The sequence below is a fragment of the Cupressus sempervirens genome, chromosome 5 (assembly GCF_028749045.1).
Source record: "Cupressus sempervirens isolate cs-2001-9-10 chromosome 5, ASM2874904v1, whole genome shotgun sequence".
Classification (NCBI taxonomy): domain Eukaryota; kingdom Viridiplantae; phylum Streptophyta; class Pinopsida; order Cupressales; family Cupressaceae; genus Cupressus; species Cupressus sempervirens.
Genome location: NC_143122.1, coordinates 279,158,029 through 279,167,938, shown reverse-complemented (window position 1 = coordinate 279,167,938; position 9,910 = coordinate 279,158,029). Strand labels below are relative to the sequence as shown.

General features: G+C 32.6%; 1 long non-coding RNA gene across 1 annotated transcript; it reads left to right on the top strand.

Moving 5' to 3' along the window:
- Window positions 1-323: 323 nt before the first annotated feature.
- On the top strand, window positions 324-1,140 carry LOC149555666 (uncharacterized). Its single transcript, XR_016365334.1, has 2 exons — window positions 324-517; window positions 726-1,140. It is a non-coding gene; the product is annotated as an uncharacterized LOC149555666 (long non-coding RNA).
- Window positions 1,141-9,910: the final 8,770 nt, after the last annotated feature.

Here is a 9,910-nt window from a genome sequence, read left to right as displayed (position 1 = left end):
ATATTGGGGTCTGTTAAAAATAATGTTTATTATAGTAGCTGGGCATTTAATGCACAGTCCAGAACTTTCTACTTGCTTCTTGGAGCCTCTCTCTTTGTGCAAAATTTGAATTTAAAATTATGTAGAAATCTCTAGAGTGCTTCCTTTCTTGAAGCTTCTCAAGAACCCTCTAGAAATATGTATGAGCTCTATAAATAGAGCATTCCTCTCAGCTGTAATAACATGAAGAAACTTTATAGCTCTTTGATATGTTTGAGTTTTGCTGCTCTGTTTTTAAGCTCTGTCTTTTTTATTCTTTGTGCTGCTGTTTTTAATTCATCATGGTATCAGAGCACTTTCAGTTCTTTGGGCTGTGAATATATGATGCTTTTGGAATGAATATATGTGTTTTCTTTGTGTGAATCTTTACATTTGCAGGCTGTAACTAAGGAGTGAACAGCAGTTTGGTTTGGGACAAAAAACTACATCAAAAGAAGGATATTGCAGCAAAAGAAAAAGTTTTTTCTTCAACAAATTGGTGAGATTTTTTCAATTTCAAGCTTGAGTGTTCAAGTTTTTAAATATCTTTCATTCTCATCCAAAAAAAGGGGAGAGAATTTAACAATGGAATCACTTGGTGTGACTTTGCCTACAGTTAAATTAAATGGAAAAAATTATTATGATTGGGTATCTCATGTTGAAATCACTCTAACCCTTCAAAATTGTTATGATATTGTGACTGGTAGTGAACAAAGGCCTACAAATCCAGGAAATGATCAAGATAATTGGGATAAAAGGGACAAGAGGGCAGCAGCACTAATCAAGCTTACACTTTCAGAAGAAGTTTTTCCAGAAGTTCGTAATGAGAGAAGTGGAGTCAAAGTTTGGGAGATTTTGAAAGATTTATATCAAAATTCAGGTGATGTATGGATCTTATCTCTCACAACTGAATTATACAATTTGAAATTATCAAGCTCACAAGAGGTAGTCCCACATTTAAGTAAGTTAAAGGAAAAGAAAAATGAGCTTGCTTCTCTTGGAAAAGATATAGATGATAAAGATTTTGTGCAAATTATATTACAAAGTCTTCCAGGATCTTATCAATCATTTATAAGGGGTTTAGATACTGCAGATAAATTAAAAAGTATTAAATCAGAAGAATTGTGTGCTAAGTTGGTTCAAGAAGAGAAAAGACAAGTTAAAGAAAAAGAATCATTTGATGGTGAATCTCAAGCATTTGTAATGAAAGGAAAACAATATTATAAGAAGTCACAAGAAAATGAATCTAAAGAAAGAAATTGGAAGAATGAAAATAAGAGTATTTCATATATAGATCATAATAGAAGTAAATGGAAATGTCATTATTGTGGTAAAATGGGTCATAAGGCAAATGAATGTTTCAAGAAGAAAAGAGATGTAGAAAAGAAAGTAAATAATTATCCAAAATTAGGAGATTCTAAAAGAAATGCATTTTGTGTTGCACTTAAAGAAAATAATACTTTCAAAGAAGATTGGGTTATTGATTCTGGTGCTACACAACACATGTCTCATAATGAGAATCAATTTGAATCAATAAGTGAAAATAATATAGAGAAAATATATTTGGGGGATAATAGTGCTTTAGAAGTTAAAGGGACTGGTAATGTCAAAATTGATAATGGTTTGTTCAAAAATGTGAAATTAGTCCCTGAATTAAAAACAAATCTGCTTTCAGTATCTCAAATTGCAAGTCAAGGACATAAAATAGAATTCTACAATGATAAGTGCTTAATCAAGGATGTCAATGATAATTATAGAGTCATTGCAATTGGTAAAATGGAGAATGGATTATATAAATTTCAAGAATTTACTTCTAAATGTGGAGATAAACATATGTGTGCTATTGCTCAATATGATGATATTAGCAGGTTATGGCATGAGCGTTTGGGGCACATCAATTTTCAAAGTCTCAAGCTTATGGAGAAATTACAAATGGTGCATGGGCTGCCAAAGATATCATTAAGCCCTAAGGTGTGTGAAGGATGTGCAATGGGAAAACAACATGTGGAAAGTTTCCCTCAAGGTAAATCATGGAGAGCAAAAACTCCTCTACATTTAGTCCATAGTGATGTAATGGGTCCTTTCAAAACATCATCAATTGGAGGATCAAGGTATGCCCTCACTTTTATAGATGATTATAGTAGAAGAATTTGGGTGTATTTTCTACAAAAGAAAGATGAAGTGTTTCAAAAGTTTAAAGAGTTTAAAGCTTTGACTGAAAAACAAAGTGGAAAGTACTTAAAGATACTAAGAACTGATAGAGGGACTGAATACATGAATAAAGCTCTTTTAGATTTTTGTAAAGAACATGGCATTAAAAAGGAATCAACTGTCTCTTATTCACCCCAACAAAATGGTGTTGCTGAAAGGAAAAATAGAACTATAATAGAAATGGCTAGGTGCATGCTTCATTCTAGAAATCTAGAAGCTAAATTTTGGGCTGAAGCAGTTCATACTGCCGTATATATCTTGAATAGAACACCTACTAAAGCAGTTTTGAACATAACACCAGAAGAGGCATGGAGTGGAAGAAAGCCTACAGTATCTCATTTTAGAATTTTTGGTTGTAAAGCATATGCTCACATTCCTGATGAAAGGAGGAGCAAACTTGAAAAGAAAAGCGAGAAGTGCATAATGGTTGGATATAGTGAGGAATCGAAAGGATATAGGTTATACAATCCTAGAACTAATGAAATCTATATTAAAAGAAATGTATGGTTTGATGAAGATGTTAAGAATGATAATTCTCCAACATTATCTTTCTTTCCAATTTTGATTGATGAAGAAAATTCTACTTCTACCAATAGTCAAAGTCAAGGTGTGCAAACCACTACATGGGAAGAGACTCAAGAAAGTGATAATGAAAATCCAAAGAAATTTAGAAGCATCAAAGAAATTTATCAAGAAGGTTCTAGATATATATTTGCTAACTATGCTCTTATGACTAAGGTGATGCAGGTTGACACTCCAAACACATATGAAGAAGCAAAAGGAAAAGAAGAATGGGAAGCAGCTATGCAAGAAGAATACAATTCTTTGATGAAGAATGGAACATGGGAACTAACAACACTTCCAGAAGGCAAAAATGTGGTTGGTTGCAAGTGGACCTATAGAACCAAATTCACATCAGATGGAGCTATTGAAAAATACAAAGCAAGGTTAGTGGCTAAAGGTTTCTCACAAGAAGAAGGTATAGACTATACTGAAACCTTTGCTCCAGTAGCTAAGATGACTTCCATTCGTACAATAGTTGCTTTAGCTGCAAAGTTTGGTTGGAAAATTTTTCAAATGGATGTAAAAAGTGCATTTTTGCATGGTGACTTAAAAGAAGAAATTTATATGCAACAACCACCAGGATTTATTAAGTATGGAGAAGAGAATTTGGTGTGTAGATTAAGAAAATCACTCTATGGTCTCAAACAAGCACCAAGGGAATGGTACTCAAAAATTAATAAGTACTTCCTAGAAGTTGGATTTAAAAGAAGTAATGCTGATCCAGATGTGTATGTAAAATATTGTGATAATAAGGTTGTTATCATTGTATTGTATGTGGATGACTTGATTATTACAGGAGATCACGCACATGATATTGAGATAACTAAAAATCAACTCAAACAAGCTTTTGAAATAACTGATTTAGGACTAATGCACTATTTTTTGGGTATGCAAGTATGGCAAGAAAAAGGAAGAATCATGCTCTCTCAAACTAAATATGCTCTTGATGTACTTAAAAAATTCAATATGAGTGATTGTAAACCATGTAATACACCATGTGAAATAGGAGTAAAGTTAGGTGCTAACTCTACTCAAAAGAAAGTGGATGGAAAATTATATAGGCAGCTTGTTGGAAATCTTTTGTATCTTACTATAACTAGACCAGATATTGCATATGCAGTTGGTATTGTATCGAGATACATGGCAGATCCACACATTGAACACTGGAAAGCGGCTAAAAGAATATTAAGATATATTAAGGGTACTTACCAGCTTGGCATTGAATACAAATATGGAGGAGAACCTACTTTAGTTGGATATACAGATTCTGATTATGCAGGTGACATTGATGATAGAAAGTCAACTTCAGGATATATCTTCCATCTTGGATCGGGACCGATTTCGTGGAGTAGCAAGAAGCAATCAACAGTGTCACTCTCATCTACAGAAGCTGAATATATTGGTTTATCAAAGGCATCTCAAGAAGCATTATGGCTTAGGAGGTTACTTGAAGAATTGCATCATCCACAAGACTCTCCAACAACAATATTTTGTGATAATCAAAGTACTATCAAGCTAGCAAAAAATCCGGTATATCATGCAAGGTCCAAGCATATAGAAGTGCATCATCATTTTGTTCGAGATCTAATTGAAAGACAAGAGGTGGAGCTTCAATTTTGCGGAACAGAAGATCAACTTGCTGATATATTTACAAAAGCATTGTCTATCGTAAAATCTACGAAATTTAGAGATCTATTGCAGCTCAAAGATGTTCCTACTCTCTCCAAATAAACATTATGGGGGGGTGTTAAAAATAATGTTTATTATAGTAGCTGGGCATTTAATGCACAGTCCAGAACTTTCTACTTGCTTCTTGGAGCCTCTCTCTTTGTGCAAAATTTGAATTTAAAATTATGTAGAAATCTCTAGAGTGCTTCCTTTCTTGAAGCTTCTCAAGAACCCTCTAGAAATATGTATGAGCTCTATAAATAGAGCATTCCTCTCAGCTGTAATAACATGAAGAAACTTTATAGCTCTTTGATATGTTTGAGTTTTGCTGCTCTGTTTTTAAGCTCTGTCTTTTTTATTCTTTGTGCTGCTGTTTTTAATTCATCATACCATGATGAATTAAAAACAGCAGCACAAAGAATAAAAAAGACAGAGCTTAAAAACAGAGCAGCAAAACTCAAACATATCAAAGAGCTATAAAGTTTCTTCATGTTATTACAGCTGAGAGGAATGCTCTATTTATAGAGCTCATACATATTTCTAGAGGGTTCTTGAGAAGCTTCAAGAAAGGAAGCACTCTAGAGATTTCTACATAATTTTAAATTCAAATTTTGCACAAAGAGAGAGGCTCCAAGAAGCAAGTAGAAAGTTCTGGACTGTGCATTAAATGCCCAGCTACTATAATAAACATTATTTTTAACACCCCCCCATAACAGTGAAAATTCTATTGATATTTAAGTTTAGACATTTTTCTCTCCAATTTGCGACATAGAAATTTTGCAAGTTTTATTTTGATCTTCAGTCAAGATTCACTCTGAGCCGTCCAAAATTCCTTGTCTGTGCTTTCATACCTGCATTTGAAAGGTGAGAAAAATAGTATTTTCCAGATCAGGTTTGCGGGCTGACTGCGAGCGTCATTCTCCTCTGAGGGTTTATCACAAATAGAGACAGAAAGTATAGTATTGAATCGATGGTAAAAGTGCATTACCTTCCCTTAAGATTTACAGTGATTTTGAATATTTTTTAGGCAGTGATTAAATTTCCTCTAGTACCCAATTCGCACTTTGTACAAGGGTTGTGACATTTGTTCAGTCCAAATTAACTTGAATTTCATTTACAATACATCTTGTAGGTTGGAAGGTGCCCTCGCATTGCCATTGTGGAAGCTCGAAATGTGTATGTGAAAGATTCAATCCTACGTTCAGTCACTAAAGTCTGTTTATTCATATTTAAGAAAATCGGAGCCTAAGGCCCTAGCTAAGATTATCCTGATGCAAGATTGCAGATTTAGGGTTTTAGTAATCAAGAACTCAAATCCTAAAGTTCAAGACTGTGAGAAGCTGATTATTAGTCCTATCTAGCCATATGTTAAAATCTCCTATCTTACAGGTCAATTCGTGTTAATCCCCTAACAATTCGTGTTAATCCCCTAACGAATGAATATAAAGACCTTAGTGTTTATTATTTTGAGGATAAAATTATCGTTTTGTCTTTACTGCTCAACGTAATAAATTTAATCTTCATTTTTTAAGTCTTCTGTTATTTTTTGAAAAACTGTTCAGCTAGCGTATTTTTATAGATTCATTCATCTTTTTCCCCTTGACAATAAGCAGCTATGTGTCTCTTATAGAATTATATGGACGACATAATTGTTTGACCTGCACACTAGTAACCATGGTTTTATTTCTAATTATTTCTACAATTAAAGGATTCCCATATTTTTTTATATCAATTGAATTCTCCTCTCTTAATTCAATGGTTGTCTCTATGTTATGAATTTCTACATGCTTGCAGGTTTGCGAACCATCTCTATGTATATGTCCTTTAGCCTATTAAAATTCAGGCTAGAAAGACTTCTAGGGATCCTTAGAGAGTCTAAGTGCACAGACAGGTGACCGCTGGGAACATTTTTATCTATATTTTGGAATTAGGTGAAGCCAGTAAACATCTCATGCATATAGAAGAGATGTGGACAGGTAATAGACTAACTATTATTGTTGAACATTGAAATTGTTCGATGCTAGACCCAGATAAATATTGTTAGTCAATTAACAAAGACAAGTTCTTGTCTTTATTCTTAGCTCTTGGACCCCTCTTTTGCAGAACATGATGAAAGTTTGGTGTCTTTCTTTTTTCACCGTTTGGGCTGGATGCATGGACTGTTGTGTCTTTCAGACTCTAAATCTTTTTCAATCTTTTTCGATTCTAGGACTTTAATAGTTTATCGAATTATTTTCTCTCTATCAAGAAGATTCCTCTTGTTCAAAAATTTTAACTATTCTAGATAAAGTAATAATAACTACCCATCATCCCTCGTGACTTTAAAAAGAATTTTTGAATAAATGTTAAACAAATAAATTGTAATTATGCTTAGATCTCCTCCATGTCTAAAATAATTACAAAATATGATTAACATATTGATTATTTCCTACCAATACTCATACAAAATCTCTTGTCTTTGAGTTATAATTAATGCAAAGATTGTTTTTCTCATGATTACTATATTGAATATTAGCTTTCATATACATTGATCTGTTGTATATTATTAATCATCGATATTTATGAATTGAATTGAAATTGTACCACCATAAGAAGGTATAGAAATTAAGTATATTAGAGACAGCTAAAAATCTCAAACAAAATGGAAAATTAATCTAATCCTATCATAAAATCCATTTAAAATAATGATTAAATGAAAACAAATACAAAACAACATAAAAAAACCTTGAAATGGAGCTTCCATGTTCTCCTTTCTTCTCCATGAAAGTGATGAGATGTAGCTTTAAGATAAAGAAATATTATTTGAAGTAAAGTGGTGACAAGAGAATATTCGAAATGTGATTAGTGAAAAAGTGCAAAGAGGCTCAATTTATCGAGTTGATAGCCAAAATCCAAATTCGAAAGTTAGTATGTACAACTTCAAAGGATTGTCATAATTATGACATGATTGTTTACGCAAATTAGAAAAAATGTCATAATTAAGAAGTTAAAATTGGAAAAAAAATGATATTATGACACATAATGACAAGGTGTAAGAAGAAGATTCAAAATGCATTTAATTAAGAAGAAATTGAAATAGAAAGGTGGATACAAAATAATAGGAGAAATGTGAAGGGAAAGATGTAAGAAGGTCCTAGAAAATGCAAGACGTGAAGCTAGAAGTAGAAGGGTGAAAGCACACTTAGAGCGAATGTGTAACTAGATTTTTAATTTATTATTCTCATCAAATTAGAAATTAGTAATAATTTATGGGGGAAATGGAACCAATGAATTAAAAAATGTTGAGATAAATTTATTAATCACACACTTTCACACAAAGCCAATCCCTACAAGAGACAGATGTACTTCAAAAATTAACTCCTAATATGATGCAAGTTAGACTAGAGAAAACTGAGTAAGAAGAACGAATACCAATTCTAAAACCAAATTACATCAAGGAAGTATGTAAGAAGGTCCTATTTCATGAAAGATTAATTAACATTCAACTATGCAATGTGAATGTAAATTAAATCAATTAATCAAATGTAGGTGATATACATATGCAATCAACCCAATTCGAATATGGAGATAGGTCTATGATAAGAGATAAAAGAAGGGACAGAAATCTTGCCTTGAAATATGCAAGAGAAGATCTCTTTTCACTCCAAAACCTTTAGATTTGTAACTGTGTTTTTCATTGAGATTGGGGTTATGTGATAAAGATAAAACACCTAGAAACCTTTAAATGACCTAGGTCTCTAGGTACAAGTCAACCAAAAGAAAACCTATCAGTAGATTTACACAAAGTTGGACATATTCTTGGGGAATTCTAATAAAATTGACCCTAGTTCTCCTAAAATCCCTTATCAAGTAAATTTAAGATGTGAAGTCATAATTTTGATAGCTTACTCCTGCATACACCAAAAATTGAGTTTATTTTTTAAGCGAGGGATTTCCTTGGGAAATGCCTAAATTGAGTAGTCAAACTTGAAATGAAATCAAATGAAATGTAAATAATATAGGGAGAAAAGATAAATATAAATAGTCACCTTTCTTGATGAAGCCCTTATCAATAAGGTTTTTTCAATGCTTGAATGTTGTAGACGTTGAATCTTTAATAAAGGATGAAGGAAATATCCAAAGATTCAATCAATCTACCATTTAACCAAATCTTGGATCCATGAGTGTAAATGTGTACCAAATAAAAAGAATAATATCAACACCATAATTTAGATCTCTTCCCTTAATGGAAAACAACATACTAGATCTTGAAGAGGAAATATTCACAAAGGATCCTTAAATCTCGTGAAGACCTTTAGAATTATCTTAAAACCTCTTAGAATGCTTGAACTCATGTATGATTTCTGAGGTATGGATGTGATTGTCTTTTTGTGTGAAAACAAGTGTTTAGGGTTCCTTGTATACTAGTTTTTAGGTGCAAAACCAAAGCAATCCAATGGGTTCACCTAATTTCCAAATTTGAATCCTGAGACAAAATTATCCTGGGGACCAAAAATTCTCATGGTGTAGGTCAAAATTCACTATTATAGGTCAAACCCTAAGTATAGGTCAACTTGGGTCAACATATACTAGTGTTATCCTGAGAAGGGGTAATCCTAAGGTCTAAGGAACAACCAAAATGGATTAAAGGAAAGAAAAGGATATGGGTGGGAAAAAGAGATGGTTAAGAAAAAAATCCATCCATGGTTCATAAAATGACTAAAAGGTGAGAGCTAAAAGGTTTTAAATGATGAGTTCTTCCATTTTAAAATAATACATATGCCGGGCTAGATTAAGTAGGAGTATATATGTTACCTCATACTCAAGGTAAAGTAGAACAAAAGTAAGAGCTAAACTCATCATGACTAAGAAGATGAAGAAATTACCAAGCTCCCAATAGACTTGAGTCTTCATCAGATCCAAAATCATAAAAATATAAATGTCACTAGTAAGAGAAAACAAAAAAAAAGTATAGTAAACTTGCTCAATAAGGTATGTGTTCCTTATTTTGAACTACACAAAAAGGAGTGTTGCAACAAAGATTGTGTTGAATGGTCTACTAAGTGTATCTAACATGTTAGTCAACCCATCAAAGATAAAATAAATTTTCTAACAAGTGTGTGTGGAATCCCACTCAATCCATCAAAAGTATTCATCCTCAAGGGAACTCCATGTCCCAAAAGGGGAATCAAAATCAACCTAGACATTAGGATATGTATGTCCTTAAGGGATTGAAGACATGATTAGGATTCCTAGATTTTCAATAGTCTAAAGAGATTGTAATTAGCTCAATGGGAGAGATATCTTTAATATAAGCATACATCTATCCACTAGAAATATTTCAACTATGAAATTCTCCCAAGGGAGAACACTGCAAGGGAAATGAGAACATAACAAATAAGAGATAACAAAAGGGATCTATTAACTTTAGGGCTACTATGATCATATGGTCTTTTGTCATATTATATCA